This window comes from Camelus dromedarius, chromosome 10, assembly GCF_036321535.1.
Source record: "Camelus dromedarius isolate mCamDro1 chromosome 10, mCamDro1.pat, whole genome shotgun sequence".
In the NCBI taxonomy this organism is placed as follows: domain Eukaryota; kingdom Metazoa; phylum Chordata; class Mammalia; order Artiodactyla; family Camelidae; genus Camelus; species Camelus dromedarius.
Window position 1 is genome coordinate 22,881,382 of NC_087445.1, and position 22,764 is coordinate 22,904,145.

Below are 22,764 nucleotides of genomic sequence, written 5' to 3' on the forward strand. Positions count from 1 at the left end.
TTATTGTTATTTTCCACAGATGATACTTGTCTAAATTTAGTATCCCTTCTTGGATTTCATTCATTCATTCTCTTCTGGTTCAGTTTTCTTCTACTTGAAATAAATTCTTTAGGAGCTTCTTCATGAGAGTCTTTGATAATTAAAAACAAATAATTTCATCTCTGTTGTTTAATAATAATTTAAGTGGATGAAGAAGTGACAGTTATTTTCTCTTAGCATTTTGGATATATTATCTTATTGACTTTTGGTTTCTGTTGTTGCTGTTGAGAACCTGTTGCCTATCTAATCAATTTCCTACAAAGGAAATATGCCTTCTCTCTGCAGTTGCTTTGAGAACTCTTTGGCTTTGGTGTTCTGCATTTTCATGATAGTGGACTCAAGGTTTGGATTTGCTCTTATTTATTCAGCTCATGGCTTGTGCTGTAGCTTTCTGAATCTTGTGATCCTTATCTTTTAACCATTATAGAAAATCCTCAGCCTTTTTTGTCTTTGAATATTTTTTTCCTCATTCTCTACTTTCTTGAGATTCTTATTATTTCTCATTTTATCACCCATATCTTTAATTACTCTCATACGTTTATGTCTTTGTGATCTATTCTGAATTGGAATCAGATATCTCTTCCAGCATATTAATTTTCTCTTTAGCCATATCTAATCTATTCTAATTAATGACTGTAGTTATTGCTTCTAGAATTTTTCTTTTTCAAACCTGTATTTTCTTTTTACATGGAACCTTGCACATTTATTAAGTTTCCAATTCCTTATTTTATGTCTCTAATCATTTTAAACACACTTACAGTCCTGAAACAACAGATCTGCTATCTGAAGTTACTGGCAATCTGATCCTAAGTGTGTTCTATCTGTTGGTTCACCATCAGGGGATCGTTTGCTAACACGTTTTGTAATTTTGGAGGGTAAGCTTGTCTCCAGTGTTGCCTTCTTTATGGGAATCCCGTGTGTGTGGCCTCCACTGAGGGTAAGTCAGTAGAGATTTCTGCATTTGGTTCACAGTTGTGCGGCATCATGGTCTAGAATCACATATTCTTGTTACTAGCTCATCTCAAATATTCTTAGACCACAAATTCAGCATAAATTCAAAACTCAAACTCAAGGAAGGCATAGGTTCTTGATTCAGAATTCTTGATTCATAACTGAGAGACATTTCTTTGTACTCAGATCTCTGGTTAAGACAGAGGAGTCCCCTTGTCTTCCTGTGCTGACAGCTTGCATCAATGCCTGTGTTTGGCCCATCGTGGAGGCCACACAGTGCAGGTGTCAGCATTCACGACTACTTGCCTTTCTAGTTCAAGTTTCCAAGACAACGAATGTGGTCTCTATGTCTTTGGTTTAAATGTGGCTGGCTCATCTTGGGTCAGGCATCCATACCCAATGCAATCGGCTGTAGACAAGGTCTCATAGCACTTAAGGAACTCCCTTTGGGGCTGTGTTTGGAGAGAGGACTTCCCTAGCACGAACACCTAGAGGAAAGTAGGAAATAATCATTGAAGGAAATAATTAGCATCTCTGTAACCAATAACGTTTCTCCAAAACTTCTCTTGTGTAAGCTCTGCTGTCATTGATTGTGTAGCCTCCGTGGGGGGCATAACATTGTTAAGTGTGAGAATCTGAGCTATTGTAACCAGAGTGGGCACTGATAGTGCCTCTCAGGAAAGATCAAGGTGAGCACGTTCTGCAGCGCAGTGGAATCTGTTTTCAACTCAGATTAAATTTGGAAGTTGCTCTTCCATACAGCACCTAGCCCAATGCCTGACATGGTAGATATTCAATATTTGTTGGAATAAAATATCAAACATTTCCTTCGCCCTTCAGTGAGGAGATAATGCAGTGCACAGAGGTAGCAGGCAGAAAGTATTCAAAGAGAGACAGAAAGCTACAAGGCCATGCCAAGAGAAAGAGAAATCTTTCCCAGAGAAATAAGTAAATCAAGGCAGGCAGTGAGCAAAGAATGCTGGAGGAAAGTTACATCTTTAGAGGCTCAGAATTTGGAGTAGATTTTGAATTAGAACATATGCCAACATGGAGAATATTCTTCAGTTCATAAATAAGAGCACCATCACAGGCCACACAGACCCTTCCCGCAGAGGGGTCACTGTGAACTTGGGTATTACATTAAGATAAAGCACACCCCACCAAAACCGAAGGCAGTTCTCTTACACACACCTGCATAAGGGACTTAAGGGGAAGGAACTGAGAAATATTTAAAGGGACACACTGGGATAGTATTTCTGCATGTAACAATACCCATGTTAATTATGTATTAAAATATATGTAGCTCAAATCATCCTGTGGGTTCCTTCTTAATATGTTCTTTTTAGTTTTTGTTTTTAACACCCAAGTTAAAGGATCTCTCCAAATGCTCTTATAAATAGATATTTGGATTAAATGAGCACTGCAGTCAAAGCTGGGGAGCTAAGAAAGCAGTTCTCCTTACAGAATGCTGCCTTATCCAGGATTTTTTCTAAGTGTAATACTTCTTAGATTCAGTCTACTAATGGAGTCTCCAAAATTTCTTTAGAGAAAGTCTTAGGGGTGGCCACATGGTTGAAAGATGGGGCTCTCAGACTTGATTTGAAACTATATTTGTGTACCAAGTATGCTATGCTTCTCCTCAAATTGTGGTTTTATTAAGGTTGGCTTGGGGGAGGAGGGAGGTTAGACCTCATTCCCCAAGCTAACCTTTGGTCCGTCAGAACTCTGAAACTGAATGGAGGACCCCACATATAAAAACTCTGACGATTAAAACCCACAGCAAGAAAAAAGATGATTGTAGCGCCAACCCAGGATCCAGGGAAGCTTTGTTAGTTAAAGTTGCAGGCTGTTTTGGCTTTTCAAAACACTCAAACCACCTGTCCCCCAGACTAGGGGTAATCTTCATCACGACGGTGACATGCTCGCCCCCTGCCCGTTCTGAAGCACAGAACTCATGACAGTCTTCCTGGATGAATTCAATAGAACTTAACTCTGTCACAGACCTGGAAGATCTAATACCAATAATGACCTCAACACTGAACCTAGGGCAGTATTCCCAACAGAAGCTCCTGCAGTTGTTCTCAGATGAAATCAAATTACTGTGGAAAAAATGTGTGAGACCTCCCTTCCCAGACTGGGGTGAAAAGGGCAGCTTCCTGGGTTACCACCCATGGAAAACACCATCTCACCAGCTTACAGGTGGCGTTATTCCAGCACAGGAATGCGGGGAATGTGTCAAATGTGTGTGTCAAATGTGTGTCAAATTAGGTAGCCTTCCTCTTGAAACCGTTAAATCTTTGCATCTCATCGTAGCAGGGGTTCGTAGACGGGCCGGCGGTGGGAACCCAGCAGCATAACAACTGGAACCAAGCATGTCCCTGCAGAAACGAGGCACTCTGCCGTGGCCCAGAGCGGGTGCCTGGGCCTGGCATATCTCACCCTCCTCCCCCCAGGGAATTCTTTCCAGAAACGCTGCTGGGTGGCAGCTCCCTCCTCTACCAGCATTCCTGCAAATATTTATGATATAAGATAAGCACTCAGACTTCAAATTTATACTAAGCAGCTCAGGTGAAAAGACTCTATTTTGCATAGACGAGCATTCAGAACTCTGAGCAGCTTCTGGGTGGGAAATAACCATTGCACCCTGCTCCTCTCTAGAGCTCCCTACGTGGGCACCACTGAGAACCAGAAGGCACCCTTGCTGGGGAGCCCCGACTAGATGTCAGCCCAGGGTGTTGTAAGTCGCAGGACACTTCCTGAGTCCTCACCTGGTTTCACCTCTCTCAGGGTCCTTGTGAGAAATAAATGAGGTAACAATGTCAGAGGTATACTAACCTCTTCTATTCCACGATGCCATGGTACCCAAGATCATTTGTGGGCTTTGTCCTAGCCCGTGCAGCAGGTGGGCACTTGTGTTCTTGATTGTCCAGCTCCAATTCCCTCTTGCTCTACTAACAGCACCTCAGTTTTGTCCTGGAGAACCTCTCTGCTGATGCCGATGGTTTGGGTGCCCTCCTCTGGCCAATGGCTGAGAACGTGACCCACACTAGACCAACTGGAACTGCCCTTCTGGGAATGTGGGTCAGGGCAGGTTGGCCCCTGGACAGAAAACTTTCAGAGCTACTTAAAGCTGGGATCCAGACCCTAAAGAGCCTGTCCATCGGTCCCTGTTTTACCACATCCCAGAAGCTGCCCTGATCCTCATTCCCTCCTCAGGTTCTTGGAGCTGCTATCCATCCTTACAGTAGATTCCCTGTCTGCTTCTTGGAGCCAGTGTGGACTTCCACGCCTTGCAACAGTGTGTCTCAGTATCCCCTTCCTTGCACAGATGAAGAAAGCAATTACCAGCTTCCAGGAACTAACGAGGCGGGGGGAATGAGACGCCACCCTCCAAGCTGGCAGCCTGTGCGCCCTCCACTGCACCCTCCAGGGACTCTCCTCTCAGCCTCTTGCCTTCCCCTGTCTGCCACATCACTCTCTCCCGTTCCACGTCACCCCAGCTTGCAAACCAGATCTCTTTCAACTCTCAAGTCTCTTTTTCCTTTGGTACCGGTCTATTTTCATAAATCTTTCATTTTAAAATAAATCTCGGTGTCTCGTTCACCACCACATTTCTAAAATTCATTCCTCTGCCCCATTCCTCTGCCAACGTGCTCATTCCAGAGGAGGGCTGGCAACATCCCGGCCTTTTGGCTCCCTTTCCTGCCACCTTCCTCTCTCCCAGAGAGAAAATGAGGTTTGGACTTGGGTGGGTTGAAAGCCCATCCATGCATGCCACACATAACATTCCCTTCCTCGGCACTGGTGTATTCTGAGACAAAAAGGCCTTTGATAATGTTTCTCTGGGGGCCTGTTTGGCGACATTTTGCGAACTGAGGGGCTTTGGCCAAGTTCCCCCTGCTGGAGAGTGAGCAGCGGGAACTGACGAAGGGCAAGTTCAGTCCCCGCCCAGGTCTCTGGGCAGCCTCTACGGCTGAGCCCTGTGCACTGCCACATCCTCACCCAACCCGGGGATTGAGGGCATGATCATCGTCCATGGTATCTATTCCACCTAAACATGTTTCTCCTAATTGAGCCTCTACAAAAATGGCCCTGTTTGGCAGCCAGGGATTGTACCCGCCCCTCAGGAAGTGGTTACATATTAGAATTCAGGGTACCTCTTGCAGCTGGGAAACACATTCTATAGACCATCCTCTGGGGGCCTATACGGAATTCACACCTGTGATTAACTTAACTGGCCGTCCTATTTCCCTAAAGCCTTGTACAGATCCAGTTGAGAGAGCAGCTCTCTGGCAATGAACAACTTGAGTTTTTAAGGGAGAAATCAAGGTGTAACAGATTCAAGTAATTTAGCACATCACAATAAACACTGACTTGAGCTAGGCTAGATTTCTGCCGACGTACATAATGAAAAGTGTGTATGCTGATTTCTGTCTGTATGACCTAACACCTATTATTAGATTTGTCCTGAACATTTTAAAGAGTTTTTCTAGTGTGAAATATTGAATTTTCTTTTCACTAGAAACTTCACATGCTACTGAAAATTAGATTAGTAATTTACTTCTGTGTGGGATTCAGAAGTAGCATGTTGTACGACAGAATGACCGCATATGTGAAACATGTGTTTGTGCTCAGTTGGGAGAAATTATTTTTATAAATGCAGGCTGAAGAACTTATTTTTAAATGACTTCTCTTAAACTTAAAATTTATTTTAAAGCTAAGCTGCCACCACCATTAAGAGAAGGAGAGAGAGAGAGAGAATGTGGGCAGAATTCAACAACTCCTTTCCTAGCCATGTTGCATTAGGCGAGTTCTCTAAATGATCTCTTAAATTCAAGGTTCTGGCCTCAAAACTAGATTTGTTTCTCAACCTCATCTCTAGTGTACTCTTGTGCCCCTGAAAGTTGAATCATGGGCAGAAGTTTCCAGTGCTTTTATTCCTTCCCTGCTTTGAAGTCCATTAATTCTCATGTTGGTTTTCCCTCCACCCTCCTGAAAAATATGTGTGCGTCCCCAAGATGGAAAGCCAGGAGCTGGCACCTGAGGACGCGATCACATGGAACAGGGATGGCAGGAGAGGCGAGGACCTGACCAGTGTGGTGAGCCACCACCACATACCATAGAAGGGAAGTGAGTCAGTCCTCTGAATTCTGTGGTGATGAACCCAGAGACTCTATCACCCTCTTCCCTCCCTGTGGGCACATGCTGACCAAGCTGGGGCCGCCTGGTGTAAGGCAGGGCCAGACAGTTGTTCTTTTGCCCTTAACCATGCAAAATGCTGCTCTCGAATATCAAGTGTTGCTCATATTCTTAATCTAAATTCACTTTCAAAACACATTCTCTTTCCAGTAAAGAGAAACTGAATAATACACGTCTACAGTGGACTCTAAAATCAGGGTTTTGTTTTTTTTTTCGAAGTGACTTCAGAACAGATGAAATTACTGTATACATACACACATTTTTAAAACCATGTATATAACAAAATATGAATTTGTGCACTTGAAAGAACGCAATTGAATAAACTGAACTGAATGGGTCTATTCAACCAAACATTCCATCCATATAAAAACACAGATAAGTACAATGGCTGTAGAAAGTCATACTGATGACGATGATGGCATTATGACCCCGACTACTATGAGGTACCTGGAGTGACTCAAATTACCAGTCCCAGTCCCAGCTGGAAGAAGCATATTGTCTGATTAAGCGCGCGCACACACACACACACATGCACATGCACACGCACACACACTCCAGTCACTTCTTATCTGATTCAGCCTGCGCCTTTACTTTGTAAACCAACTTGCTTCCCAGGTCTTTCTCATTCTGGCTCCATAAATCTCATATCTACCTTCCTATCTTTTCCTCTCCAACCCTGGCTGCCTCAACTCGATTTCAGGCCCTCTTGCTTTTTTCCCAGATGACAGCAATAGCCCCCTTTCAGGCATAGGATGTTGCCTGTAACAGTCCACCAACGTGTGCAGGGCTGACTCATCTTGCTACCCTGACTCCCTCAACCATAACAGACCATGCTAATCAATCCCAGAGCTCTTCCCCTTGAGCCCAGACACGACTGCACAGCTCTTGCCCGCATATCACTCCATGGTCACTACCAGTTTATCAGAGTTATCTTGGAAACAGAATCTATTCACCACCCTTGATCTAAGGCCTTTAAAACAAGGTTCTTCAACCAGGACTGATCATCAGCATCACAGGTGCCTGAATAGCACCTAAGATCTAAAATGGGATCTGCAGGCATGAACATGGGCATCGTAAAATGCACCGTGCATGACTTTTGATGTGCAGACTTCATTAATGACTAAGTAAAATGACCCCAAACCAGAAAGTTCTGCCTGCTCCAAGTCCTCTCTCACCTCTCCTTTGCTACATGCTGCCTTATAATCTTCACTGGTTCCTGTTCCACAACTATGAATCTTGAACTTTTCCTAGCCAGCTCCTGACAACTTCTATTTGGATACCAGCTATATTAGTGCAGGACTAATAACAGGACAAGTATACCCTACAAGGAGCAGATGTCAGGATGGGATTGGATGTGCAAAGCTTTACTATGAGAAATGTGCACGGAGCCAGAAGAGACTGGGAGAGTTGTCAGACTGCAGTGCAGGTCTGACCCCTTGAAAAGGAGAGAGAGATGGGTACAGTCATCTTGGGCTGCAGTGCAGCACTAAGGCAAGTTCAGGAATTCCTGGAGCCAAAGTCACCCATCAGAAGAGTCCAGTGTTTTGGCATCCCTGCCATGCGCAGTCATTGACTGGAGCAGACCATGGGCAGCATGGCTTCAGCACAAATGCAGCAGCTTCAGAGTGCAGTAGCCAAGGCCTCGGTCAGCTAGTGACTCCCTGCATTTGGAGCTCTGGGAGGTGCCTTCTCAGAGCTGCCATACCAGGTAACTGACAGAGGCTAGGACTGTTGGATTTAACAAATAAACATACATGCCACCGATTACCAGGGACTGGAGGAGTGGGGGAAATGGGGAAATATTGGTCAGTGGGTATCAACTTTCAGTTATAAGATTAACAAATTGGGGGATATAATGCACAGCATGATGATTGTAGATATTCATAAAATATACTGTATCATATACTTGAATGGTACTGAGTGGATTTTAAGTGTTCTCATTACAAAAAAGAAATGGTAACTATGTGACCAGATGGAGATGGAAGCTAATACTGTGGTGGTAAAGTCATTTTGTTATAAATGTATCAAATCAACAGTCATATACCTTAAAATTACACAATGTTATATGTGAATTATATCTCAATAAAGCTGGGAAAAAATCCAGGACACTAAGTTACATTTGGATTTCAGATAAACAACAAACAATTTTTAGTCTAAGTATGTGCCAACTGTGGATGTCCGGTATTTTACTTGCATTAGGCTGTATCTGTGACAATCCTTATTTTTAGAACTGGATCTGTAATTTGGCACAATCCTAATAGGTCCCTCCCCTGTCACTCTCTCTCCTACCCAGTCATCTATCCTCTTCACTACTCTGTATCGTCTTCTGGAAGCACCATTTTGGTCATACCAGCCCCTACCCAAGAAACTTCCAATAGCTCCCATGGCTTTCAGAATGAACCTTAAACTCCTCAGACTGCTATTCAGCCTGAGTTTGCAGCATTGGTTCCCACTGACCTTTGTACCCCTGGGCTCCAATGAGACCAGATCTTGCAGTTTTCAAGACACACCCTTACACAGTTCTAGGTATTCTGCCTTTGCTCCTTCTAGTCCCTCTCCCTAGAATGCCCTTCCCAGAACAGCCTTCCCCCAAATCTCCACATTTCCAACTTTGACCTGTGCTTCAAGGCTAGTTCAAGGGCTGCTTTCTTCTTGAAGAGATAAGCTATGTTCATCATCACCCTGCCCAGAATCATTTACATCTAGTGACATAGGAAGAAGCCAAAATAACATAGAAAGACAAAACCTGATATGCCCTGAACATCAAGCTTTCTGTACAGAGTGGATTTTAGCAAACAATGTTTCCCAGTTCCATGGGTGGCATTAATATCGATAGCTCCTGTACAACCAACAGGGTAAGTCTTGCTTTTAGCCCTGGTGCAGATGTTTAATTAATCAGGGCCGTCGTCCTTGTTCGCCCTTGACTGGGTTTCCCTGATGATTACCCACCGGAAAACTCAGCCCTTTAATGCAAACAATGTCCTGATTAATGTTTTGTGCTGTGCACCAGGTTAGGGGAGCAGGTCCTTCATTAGTGAGCCAGCCTGGACTGCAACATTCAGTCCTGAAAACTCAAACCTCATTTCATACGCAACTGTCTTTCCATTTTCTGTGTGTCAAACCTTTATTTAACTCCCTTTTCTTCCTCCCAACTTTGATTTGGGGGAAGGAAGTTTGCAGCAACTGAATATAAAATAGTAAATTATTCTGACTTCAGCATAGTTTTGAGGTTGATTTGAGTGGTGAAAATGCCCTCTACCCAGCCGTGTCACGGCCTCTCCGCAGTCGTGAGCCTGGGTGTGCCTGCTTTTTGTGGATGGCAAAGTATTCATTCATTCAGTGCCTTTCTCTCTCCCTCTTTAGAAAAGGGGAGGAAATCAGATGATGAAATGAAAACCTTTAAATAAAATATCATTCACACAAAGGAAAAGAATTTTCCTCTGGGTCATTATCAGTGGAAACCCAGTGAAAAGATAATAAGCACAAGATTCCTGATTAATTAAACATTTGTGCTCATTGTATGCAATTATTCTGGGGAAAATCAACTCCGGGACATCTGTTTACTCAACCTTGGGCTAAGAAACCACCAAACTACCTCTGCCCTGCATCTTCGGGCATGATGTCAAGGCACAGAACTGATAGCTCACAAGGCCGAGGAATATGCTCACTAATTTTCTAGGCCGGAAACATATGACCATGCCAAATGAGCAATAAATTACGAAGGTTGAGTAAGCTTGTAGAGGGTTAACTGGAGAAATCAGGAGTGACAATATGTTAATATAATACATATTTACCAATATGCATAATCGTTTTATGCTACAGAGCAATTAAATATAGATGATAAACATTTTCATGAATGCTTCAGTTATTATTGCTTTTTACCCAGTGAAACCACATTTCTAGCTTTTTCCTTTTCACCCAGTGTCTTAGTCTGTTGGGCTACTATGATAAAATACCTCAGACGGGGTAGCTTATAAACAACAGAAAGCTATCTCTCACTGTTCTGGAGACTGGAGTCCAGGATGAGGGCACCAGCATGGCCAGGTGAAGGCTCTCCTCTGGGCTGCAGACTGCCAACTTCCTGTTGTGTCCTCACGCGGTAGAAGAGGGGCAAGGGATGTCTCTAGAGCCTCTTTCACGGGAGTGCTAATCCAATTCAGGAAGGTTCTGCCCTCCTGACCTAATCACTTCCTAAATGCCTCTCCTCTTAATGCCACCACCTTAGAGGCTAGGATTTCAACATAGGGATTTGTAGGGGACACATATACTCAGACCACAGCACCTAGTTAGGTCTCCAGTTTCAATGATGTTCCCAATATCCCTAACCCCCATCACTGTCACCCCTGTCTTATCTTCCTCCCCTGGCAGTTGGGGCCAGGGAATATCCCTGCCAAGTTTTGTGGGAGCCCAGAAACAAGAAGGAAATGCTTCTCCCCTTATCAGCTGATGAGCCAAAACCACAAGTTGCAAATTGAAGAAGATCAGAGTCCAAGAGTAGGTTAAACAGAAAGAGAAATGGAGGCCCAGGAAGTCAAATGGGAGGAGGCCCTGGGCAGTGAAGGAGCAAGGGCTGGAGAACTCACTGGCTGGAATCCAGATGCCCAGAGCAGCTTCCTAAGAATCTCCCACTGCAATCGCACAGGCTCCAGGGAAGGAGAATCTGGATTCTTAGAGAGCCTGCATGAGATGTGATCAAATGAGCACACATGTTGGAGGAACTGCTAACAACTGACTGACTCTCCCCATCCATCCAACACCATATGCATCTGCTAAAATCCTGGTTCTGATGGGACAGGGTTTGGGTGTCCTCAGATCTACCAAGTAGAAGACTAAAACCATTAGGCTCCCCTGTGAAGGGAGAGAGGGGTTACCATATCCACTCCTCTGAGGGAATTAATCACCCTGTCTTAGGAGTCACTGCAGGAAAGATATGACTCTGGGACCTGGTCAATAATCTCCATCTGGCCATAATTTATGGGAAAACAAGGGTGGCTAGGCAAGCATTGTGATGAAAGCCCTTGAAAATATCTTCTAAAATCAGGATGCCCACCAAGGGATGAAATGAAAAAGCAAACAATGCTCTCCCTTCCAAACCAACAAAGAAAAAGAAAGAATAAAAGAAGTGACCTGGAAATCCATGGAGGTGGAAGATCTTTTTTGTTTTTTTAAGAGTCTAGCTGATGCAATGAAGATCCTGCTCAGGGCACAAAAATGATCATTTTCATGAGGTTATCTATGGAGTGCTAGATTCTAAAGGATAAGACGTCCCAATATGCTGGGCTTCCCAGGGCTATTTCTGAGTGGTCCTAAATCTCAGGCCCCATATTTGTAAACAGTCCTCTCCCATATATGCTCTTGCCTGTTGTTTCTGATTGTTGTGTCCAAGATGCATAGCCAGAACTCTTTTTGGTCATGTGACTTCTTGGAATGGAGCTACCTCTTTAAATGCGTTTTGGTTTCCAGTTTAGGGTACTGGCTGGAAGGTATACAGCAGAATATAATACCAAACTCATGAAAGACAGTGTCTCATAATCCCTGTTCTGGACCTGTGCTCCTAAGTCTGTCTCAACTGCCCTTGCTTCTGGTGGTCTGAGCATGCCCTTGGAGGCAGTTCCTCTATACCCTGAGGCAGCCATGATAACAACTGATAACTCTTCCTCCCATATACGGTAAGGACTCTCATAGGGTCCCCAGCTTCCGGGAGGTAGGCAGAAAGGATGTGATGTTAGGAGATAGCCCCTTGTAGTTCAAAATATTCTCCTTTTAGAGTGGGCGCTCTAGCTTTGATTATGCGGGTGTGGGCCAGTTTGAGATAGGATAGGATCAAGGCATTGTATTAGTTTCCTATTGTTGCTGTAACAAATAACCACAAACAACGTAAAATTATACTTATAGTTCTGGAGGTCAGAAGTCCAAAATAAGTCTTACCAAGCTAAAATAAAGGTATGGATAGGGTTGCTTTCCTTCTGGAAACTCTAGGGGAGAATGCTTTTTCTTGCCTTTTCAAGTGTCTAGAGGCTGCATGCAGATCTTGGCTCATAGTCCCATCTTCTTTCTTCAAAATGTATTATTCCATCCTCTGCTTCCCTCATTATTTCCTATCTTTGTTAACTTTTTTTTTGTTACATTTTTACTATCTTTGACCTTCTTGTCTCACTCTTGAAAGGACCCTTGTGATTAAAATGGGTACACCCAGATAATACAGAACATCTCCCCATCTCAAGATCCTTAACCACATCTGCAAGGTCCCTTTTGCCAGGTAAGGTAACATATTCCTAGGTTTCAGGGATTAGAATGTGGACATCTTGCTGGGGGTGGGAGGGAGAACATTATTCTGTCTACCACACATGTATTTGAACACCAGGAAGCCTTGGTTGTGACTGAGCAGGTGAATTCCTTACTGATCTTCAGATGATCAGTTACTAGGACACACAGAGTGAAATAAATAAATAAATAAATAAATAAATAAATAAATAAATAAATAAATAAATAAATATTGAATAAGCAGGTGGTAATGTCCAGTGAACCCTGGAAATTCACAAACATTTTTGCCTGTTTTGGAGGTCTCCCAGCTGGAAAGGGCTGACTCCTTGGGGGACTTCATGCAAACAACCTGCCTGGATTGAACATGGTCCATGAATTTCAACTCTAGTTTCACAAATTCATGTCTTTGGACAAGACCATAGGTTGTGCTGCCCCAATTCATGAGGGATAAATTAGAGCAGTAACTCTTAAGTCAGGGTGTCAAAGTTCATTGTTTCTCAGAATGTTAATCATTTTGCTGTACTAAAGACGGCTCATGGTCAAATTCAAACACATTTGAGAAAAACATAGTTAAGTTCCAACCTAATTACATCTATCTGAGTCAAAGAGATTTTTTTTTTTGAAATCTGAGGACCTGTCAGAGCCTTTAATACGCTAACAAGCAGTTGAAACCACTGAAGGGGAACACAGAATAGAACATAGCCCTAAATATTTTGACCTCAGAACCCCTTAGAGAAGGGCACCTGTTTATGTCTTAGAGAATTTGGGCTCTGTGGAACAGAACTGGAGAAACACTGTGTTCAAATACTAACTATTTAGGTGATGATGATGCTCTGTCCAGGGTTTGATCCGGGTACTGATTATTCAGTGTATGGAAGGTTGTTTATCACTCATCAGATTCCTGGATGTGGATGAACTGCCATCACCCCAGGGTTTTGCTCTACAAAGACCTGTGCTGCAGGAGCAGGCAAATGACTCAGCTAGTGGGCCTGAGGAGGAAAGCACAGCCTATCAGAAACAGAACACCTTGGTATGCTGGCATCTTTCTTCTTCACAGAGAATACAGGGGCCTAGAAAGAGATACAGGGCCTGAAGAAGCTTTACCATAAATTCATGCCTTTTTATTTGCAAATGATGTCAATTTCAGGTTCAGCAATGAAGTGTACCTACCTAGATAAAAAATTATTTTTTGTGTCTGAAAATACTTCCTGGTGGACAGAGTATTTTTCCTTAGGAGGACCCCTAGGTGAATCTGAAGGACGGATATGGTAAAGGGGTGAGGCAGGTTCCACTGACCACTCTCCGCTCCACAGGCCTAGCAGGCAAGGGTGGTGCATCCTACTGCTGGGCAGCAGGCCTCACAGCCACAGTCACCCAGCCTACGGCTCCCCCCACTGCAGATATTAGCATGACATTTCCATCCCATCGGTTCTGACAGGTAAGATAGAAGGTGACTATAAATACATGTGGGAGGTCTCCAGACCCATTTACCTCCCTTGAGACTTTCCTGGAACCAAGCCAGTAAATTCTATACCATCCCAAATGAGCTGTATTTTCCTTGCTTCAGTGTCTGTTAGGATATGAGGTTCCATACATACTCAACTGCTCACAGCTAGAGTGCCCATCACCTCCCTCCAATCATAGCCACTCTGCCTACTTGCCCCTGGTCCAGGTCAACATCCTAATCATCTCTCTCTCCCCGGATCCTAGATAGGCTAGCAGTGGTAACTTCTGGGTTCCTTCCTGCATCAGTCAGGAGAGGCTGCTTTTAGGCTGCAGTAACAAGCAAGCCCATGTTTCAGTGGCTTAAAGCAAAAGTGTATTTCTCACTCATTTCACAAGTTCATCTCTCAGCAGCAGGGGGCTCTGCTCCACACTGGCCTCACTCAGGGGCTCAGGCTAACAGATCCTGCACCATCTAGAGCATAGCTAGCTGCATAGGAGGGAGGAGAATGGTAATCTTGTACTGACCCTCAAAGACTTTGCTCACATTTCATTAGTATTTTCATAGCAGCTATCATTTATGGAATATTTACTCTGAATCAAACACTTTACAATCATTTAATCCCAAGCACAATAAACTTATGAGATATTTATTTCCTCCATTTAAAAAATAAGGGACCTGAGTCTTAGAGAGATTAAGTAATTTATTGCAAATCTAGCAACTGGCAGAAACTGGCTTTGATTCCTAGTCCAGCTAGCTCCCAATCTCCTGCTTTTACCTAACTTGCCTTCTTCACTACAGAAGTTTCTCTGAGTTCTTATCTATTTACTTCTATTTATTTCTTATTTCTTATATTTATTTCTTATATATGTGAAAAATATTACAAAAATGTAACAATTAAATCACAATTATATATTTAAAGAATTGTCTTATTGAACTGGGAAAATTTAAGTAAAAATGTAAAACATAGCCAAAAGCACATAATTAGTGTAATATTTACATTCATCTTTGCTATTCATCTGCTGCTAAAGTTGCTAGTTTATTTCCCTACTCACACTTAAAGAACTTTATTTGTTCAGTAACTATTTTCCTTTCTTCCCCCCCGAAACATCTCTTGACAAGTCTCTGAATACTTTACATTTTAAGAGACTTTTCAGTGCCAAAGTCCATTGATGACTTCTCCCCTGCCCAGAAGCTGCTAGTCAGCAACACTGAGCTTTCCATTTGAGCTCCTTGAATTCATGCTCAAACCAACAGAATGAATTCACCCATTTGTAATGCTTAATGACTTGATTCATTCAGTTAACAACTTGTCAAAATATTTGCATTTCCAGAATATTTTTGATGTTTTATAGAGATAATGAAAGCAAATATTTAAAATCCAGACCGTTCTGGAAAATATAGAATATATGGCAATTATAGGTTGTAGCTATTCCAAAACCACCAATAATAGTTTAAAAAAAAAGAAGTTTCCTCCTTCTGGTATTTATATCTTCATGCTGGTATGTATCAACTAATCAACAGACTTAGCATTGACTGGGTAGAGGGTTATTCCTCTTCCCACAAGTGAAATTGCTCTAACCATGTCTTTCTTTCTTTCTCTCTTTCTTTTTCTTTCTCTCTCTCATCCCTTTCAACCCTTACCTAAAGCCAGATTGTCCTTGGAGTTCAACTCCTGCCCTTGCCTGTGGGAAAACCAGAAATAATAACTAAAAAAATCTGGTGGCCTTCTGTCTTCTTACAACAGAATTTGGAGTCCCTTCCATAGGGAATTAGGCTCTGTGTGGAATGGGTCCTTCATTTAACCACCCACAGATGTCACCCAATTTACTATCAGTGGGCATTGGATGGGAACCATCAACTCACCAACATCTGAAAGATGTTCTTTCTAGGGACTCGCCTCTGGTTCTTAGGAAGACAGAAAGAAGAGGTGAGAGCTCAGAGTCCTTCCCTAGGCAGGCAGGGCAATGTGGTGTGATCCCAGAAATCATGGGTTAGAGGTCAACTCCCAAAGCAAAGGCTTTGGAGAGGGATTTTGAAAGGAAACTGTTAATGTTTTGCCTTTGCAACAGGCTTGTTCCCACTTTCTTAAATTAATCCACCACTTCTTTAGACTCAGTCAGTCTTCCAAATAGCCCTAAAACTAAAAGCCTATTATCCATGGGCAAAATCGCTCAATCCTGGACACTAAGTCAAATGACCAAAAGGCCAGACTAGAAAGAGATATCTCTGGGGAGGAATGATGGTGGCCCTGGGTGATGTCTTCTGAGTTCACACCATCTCTGAAAAAAAGGCTATTCTGGGATTGCTGAAGGCTTAGTTCCCCATAACCCTCTGTAGCTGTCCTGGGTATCAGCAGCTTTCTGAAAAGCTCAGTAAGGAGAAAACAGAACCAACCCTCCAGTGAAGTGAGGAGTTGACAGGGCCTCTGCGACTGAGCACAGCTCCACAGGGTGCCGTTCAGATTCTCTTCTGTGTGAACAGTGATCCCTGGGGCTGCACAGCCTTAGGACGTAAGCCGAGGCTATGATGGAGTTTGATTTATTACTTTGATTACTGATTATGCGTAAATGATCATAATTTATTCAATAAGGAAACAAGTTGCTTAAGAAGTTAATAAATGAATAAGGTCCAGGTATTAGCAGGAAGAGAAAATAATGTTTGAATGACTACACTGTTGTTAATAGAGTTAATTTATCTCTTTGTGACGTTTAAATACTGATATATGCGCGAAGAAATCCACTTTAAAATTTTGGATCCCCCCACCCCGGCCCTGCAGTTTGGGAGCCAGTGGAGTCATCTGTTGCCCTGTCTCACTTTCTCCTCACCTTCAATTCTACCAAAGGCAAGGCTATAAGCTCCTCAGAAATAATGACATCATGTCTTTCTAGTCACTAGCAGCTTCTTTTACTAGATAGCCTAGAAAAGCTTGGAAAATGATAATTCATTTAGGAGGTGAGACACCAGGTTAGCAAACATTCCAGACATTTTGAACAACGTTGTGGTGGACATGGGAGATCAGCACCTGACATCCATCCGGCCCTCCTCCTAGTGGGTCTTCCTGTACTGCAGAAGCTGGAAATCTCAAATCTATATTTATAGGACTCCCTGGCCACCACAGTGACAGATGGGATTTAAACTGCAAGGCAGAAATGAGGTAAGGCTGTGTTTTGTGTTCCTTTCTCCATTTCCATTGGCAAACACTGCAGTGGGCTCTCTGGTTTTCCTGTACAGATTCCCTCCTCCCCCAACAGTGGTAGCTTCACAGGGCAGAAGCAGTTCTTTCTGTGACCCAGTTCTGTGATGTGGCTCTCAAAGTCCTTATCTTACAGCTCAGCCCAGTCCTGTTTCTTTTGCAAAGCATGTAATGAAATAAATCTCCATAAACTAGAGCAGGTGAATTCTATTCCCAGCTACTGAATCTTGACTCATTCCAACTTCACCCAACCTCAGTTTTAACCAGAGAAATAAAAACTGCCTCTTAAAGTAGCAAAATACTTCAACAGTGCTCTTTGGCGCTTGTACTGGTGGCGCCAAACAGGTACTCTCAACGTCACAGGTTAAGAAGCAAATAACTACAAGCTCTTAGGAAAGCAATTAGGTAAAAAAGAATCAAGAATTTAAAAAAGCCTACAACTCAGGAATCCTTTTTAAGAATCCTAATTTTAAAATATAGGAAAAAAGCTGTATGTACTACGAAGTCCCCTGCAGTATTATTTATAATACTTTGAAAGTGGAAACAAGCTAAAACGACGGTCATAGGGAATGTAAAATAATCATGTGCTATCTATGTGGCTTGGTCATAGCAACATGAGAGTATGTTTAAGTGACTCCATTAAGTTTTAAAATCAAAATAGCAATGCTTTGTGCAGTGTGATAAAAAAAAAAACTATGACAGTAAAACATGCAAACATGCATAGAAAATATAAAGTCAATATACCAAAATGGAAAAATAATCTTCTCTGGGTGGAGAGTCTGGGCAGCCTTGGTAAAATTTCTTTCACTTTTCTGTTTTTTCTCCCTTAATTTCTTTAATTAAAATGTACATTTTTAAATTGAAAAATAAACTTTAAAAAACTTATCTCTAATGTACCAGCATAAAATCTTTTGTGGTTAAGTTTCTACTGCTCAAATCCATTCTTCCCCCGCCCCCATCATCCAATATTTATTAAGCAGGCCCTTTAATGTCACAAGACTCTACTGCCACGCATTGATTTTTATGATCTTACTGGAAAACCGCTAGGTGCATAGAAAGGTATCTGCGCATAGTGTCTGCATGCACATAATATATCACCTTGGATTGCCAGACAGCAAAGGAGAAACACCATAAACACTAATTTTTACTCCTAGATGGCTTGGTAATTTGCTAAATTTCCCTGTAATTGCTTCTAATTATTCATTACATTAGAGTAGAAGGGGGTGGCTATAAATTTTCAATGAAAACAAAATTTAAATACAATGCATCCAAGATGTCTCCGCAGACCCAGGTGGCAACCTGTTTTCCTTATTAGGGAAATTCGACAGACATCGGCAGCACACGCTGCTTCTTAATGTGACTGAGGAGGCTGAGCCCAGGAAGCAGCACTGAAGAGCGTGATGCTGGTTTGTGAGGATGCTGCAGGAACGGCTCACCACTTCCACTCTGTATGAAAGCATTGGGGGGGGGGGCTGACCACTTGCACCCTCCCTGCGAGGTGTCAGCATCTCCTGGTAATTCAGAGCAAGGCTGGTCATTACTCCATTCATTCATTCGTTTGCTCTTTCTTTCATTCACAAAGTACAGATCGAGCACCTGCTCTGAGTGATGCAGCATGAGAAACAAGCCGCTCCTTAAGAGGGCTGTGGGAAGGTGATCTACAAGCAAAACACCATAGCCCAAGGTGATGGACTGTACCTCCCCAGTGGCACAATCAGAGCCCAGTCCCAGTGCTTCTAACACCTTCTAGACAGAGCTCTGTCTAGAAAGGGATCCGAAAAGCTTCAGGGAGTGGGTGGCAATGGAACTGGACCTTAAGGGACAATTAAAATTGACAGTGTATGTAGCTGCTGTGGCAGGCAGTGTGGCAGTTCATCAGAAAGCTAAGCACAGAGTAACAATATGATCCAGCAACTCCATTTCTGGGTATATAACCAAAAGCAGGGAAAGCAGGGACTCAAATACCCACGTTCATGCACATCCATGTTCACAGCAGCATTATTCACCATAATCAAAATGCAGAAACAACCCAGTGTCCGATGGTGAACGAGTGGGTAATTAATGTGATAGATCCACATGATGGAATGTTTCAGCCTTAAAAAGAAGTGAAATTCTGATACATGCTGTAACATGGATGAACCTTGAAGTATCACATTAACTGAAATGAGCCAGATACAAAAGGATAAGTGTTACATGGTTCCACTAATTTCGGGTACTGGAAGAGCACAATTCATAGAGCCAGAAAGTAGAACAGTGGTTGGCAGGAGCTGGGGGGAGAGGGAGTAAGGGACTCTTCTTTCAGTCAGGCAAGATGAAAAAGTTCTGGATGTGGATGGTGGTGATGGTTGCACAACAATGAGAATGCACTTAATGCCACTGAACTGGACACTTAAAAATGGTTAAAATGGATGATTTAATGTTACCACAAATTTTAAAAGTGTTAACAAAATTTGACAGTGTAGCGAGAGGAAGGGCACTTGAGCCAGAGCACAGAGAGGGACAGGGAGACCAATTTGGCTAAAAGATACTGGATGCAAGAAGTAAACAACAATAATAACAAAAGAAGTAACCATAAGTATAACCTTCAAATAGTATTTATTTTTCTGCCCCGGGCCCTGTACAACTTCTTTTGCTACATTATCTCATTAAATCTTCTCAATAATCTATATTTTATTATCCCAAAGTTAGAGCTGAGAAACCTGTGACTAAGAGAGGGCAAATAATTTGCCCTGTGAGCATCAGAGTCAGGTCCTGACTGTGTCTATCTGTCCTCAGAGCCCACCCTGCATGTTTTTGCCTCCTGCAGGTGATGTGGGAGAAGTGGGTTGGACCCCTGAAGCCCTGGATTAAGGAGCTGGGCAGTAATGAGTAAACAGAAGGGATAGAGGAAAGAATTTTGAGCAGCAGAATAATGCAAAGAGAACTACATTTAGGGAGTAGTAATCTGACAGTGCGAGACAGGAGGCTAAAGGGAAACCTGGAAGTTTTCTAAAGAATAAATGATGACAATCTGGCTTGAGAGGCTGCAATGGGAAGAGGAAGGATGGGCATGGTGGTCTCTTCAAGGGATCAGACACAGACTGAGTATGGAGGATAAGATCATTCTGATAATTATTCTGTGGTTTTTAACACTGGGAAGATTGTGCAGCTATCAGAAATAGAAAGCCCAGAGAAGGAAACAGGTCTGTGAAGGAAGAAAATATACTGGGGGCATTTGGAGTTGAGAACACCAGTAGATCTGATGGGTGAAGACATTCCTCAGACTGTTGGAAAGTGGAAGTGTCAGACGTTAGTTTGAGAAGTTTGAGCACTCAGGCAGGAAAACCATGGCAGCCAGTGTGAGGGTTGGGACCACACGGCTAAAACCTTCACATTGAAGCCTTTAGGAGTCCTCAAGATGCTGGCTGGCTCCCTGCCTGCTCACCCTGCCAGTCTACACCCTCTATCCTTGCACACCAATCCCATCAATCACCCATGAATGGAAAACCAAGGAATATCAGACACTTGAGGAGATTACAAACATGAATAAGGAAGATCGAGATGAATAAACATGAACACATGACCCCAGAGGAACTGGAGATCATTCAGTGAACCGAAATCACTTTCACTGGTGTTCTGCAAGAGATTTGAGATAAAACTGTATCCGTGAAATGAGATCATGTTGCTATGATAAAAGAACAACCAGAAACCCATAAAGAATTCTTCAAAATAAAAATTATCAGTGTCATAGTAACAAAATTGCAACAGAACATTTGGAAATAAAATCAAGGAAACAGCCCTGGACAAGGAAAAGCTGACCAAGTAGTTAACAAAGCCTAAAACACAATAAGAGTAAAGAGACCCAGATTGCCAGTCCAGGAGGACCAACCTCTGACCAATCAAAGACATAATACAAGAACAAAAGCTCATGAGTCTACATGTCAAAGGAGTCCATGAGGTCCCAGCACAAGCAATAAAAGAACCACACACCCTTGTAAAACCTCCACACCAACAACACAGAGATCCTAAAATCTTCTAGAGCTAAAAAGACAGTTCATCTTCACAGATGCTGTGGGCATAGGGGCAAAGAGGGCAGTGGGGAATCACACGTGGGACATCCACCCTGTGAATGCTTCAGTCTTGAAGGCCTGCCTTGGGAAAGTTCCAGTGAGCCAGAATTTAATTCCCTTTAGTGTTTGCTTGCCATAACTTTCAGGAGAGAACTTCCTATTTGGCGAGCAGTCCACGTGGGTCTGACGCCATGAGCAGGACGGAGTGGTCAGGGAATGAAAGAGAGTCTGTCCTCTCTTCACCTCCTCAGGCTCCGCAGAGAAGGAACGGGCGCTGCTGGCTCAGTGGGGATGAGGCTCTGAGTCACTAGGGTGTCACAGTGTGACAAGACCAGCAACCCTTGAGAGGATGAGGAACTGAGACAACCTTCTGACGGGTGGGTGGGGAGGGGAGAGCCCCCTCTGGGAAGGGAAACCCTTGGGTCTCAGCTGAGCTCCTCACACCACTGTCATTTCCTGTCCATCCGTCTCCTGCACTCACCGTGAGCTTTGGGAAAGCAGGGTCTTATTTAGCATTTTTCATCCTGCACTTACCCGTCCTGGTGCACAGTTCAGTAAATGCTGAGTGGCTGTCTGGACAGAGGCAGGAATGGATGAATTTCTCCCTTTGTTCCACAGAAAAGGTGACAGTGGCTTCTGGCTGGCCGTGCCTCTGGAAAGTATGCACGTTCTGCTCCATTATTAAAAGAAACTCCGCATAATTGGGCTCCATTGTCACTCCTAACAACAGAGAAGACCATTTTGCCTGTCATTCTTCAGAAAAATTGTGAATAATAAGTTCATATGGATTATTAAAACTTCACCTCTAAGAGAACTACACTGCAAAATATTTAAAACACAGCATTTTTCACACTGCTACTCTTCCTCCAACGGTGTCTTTCATTCCTGCTTCCAGAACTGTCTTTCTGTGCTGTTCCTCAATGTCTTTACTAAAACTGCCTTCTTTGCCTGTGGCTTACTCCATTGACGCTCACTGTGAGGCCTCTGCTCAGATGCACGATCTGTATCCCTGCTGTGAAACCCCATGTGGGGACACCTCTGACTAATTCACTTCCATCATTGTTTCCCAGGGATCCTACAATCCCACTCCTCTTCCTCCTTTAAAGGCTAAATGCTGTCTCTGAACCATCCGCTAAAGGGCATTGTGTACACAGAAGGCAAGCGCCCTTCAACCCACAGGCAAATATTTACCTCGCATGATTCACATTACTGGCCTCCGGCAGGAGCTTAAGTCTCCTCTCCCCACTCCCTCTTTTTCTACACGTGGCTCCAGACTGAAGTATTTCAGACCACAGTTGCTGTTTCTCATATGCACCCCCAGTGCCCATGATCCCTGGAGTGTTGCTCAAGATCACCTCCTCAGTTTTAAGAAGGGACTCTTCCTTGCTTCCCCTACTCTGTGGATGAACCTGCCACAACAACTGTCTCTATGTTACACTAAATGTTACCTTTCCCAGCTTCTCTTCCCTGTTAAAATCCACATATTCTTACATATGATTTTAGCAACATATAATGAGACAAGGAGGCCATCTCTGGTTGGGTCTCACAGAGTTATAACATTTGGTGAAGGAGGTGGGGAGGGAATGACTCATCCAGAAATGACTGGCTGGTTCACAGTAACC

The 22,764-nt window shown here is 43.2% G+C and overlaps 1 protein-coding gene across 1 annotated transcript in view; it reads right to left on the bottom strand.

Annotated features, from left to right (window-relative positions):
• Positions 1-1,208: 1,208 nt before the first annotated feature.
• CCDC171 (coiled-coil domain containing 171) overlaps positions 1,209-22,764 on the bottom strand; it is a 319,953-nt gene continuing 298,397 nt past the window's right edge. The window contains exons 28-29 of the mRNA XM_031449678.2: positions 21,677-21,862; positions 1,209-1,478 (exon numbers count right to left, since the gene is read on the bottom strand). The gene's annotated coding sequence lies outside the window, so the exon portion shown is untranslated. The remainder of the gene's footprint in view (positions 1,479-21,676; positions 21,863-22,764) is intronic.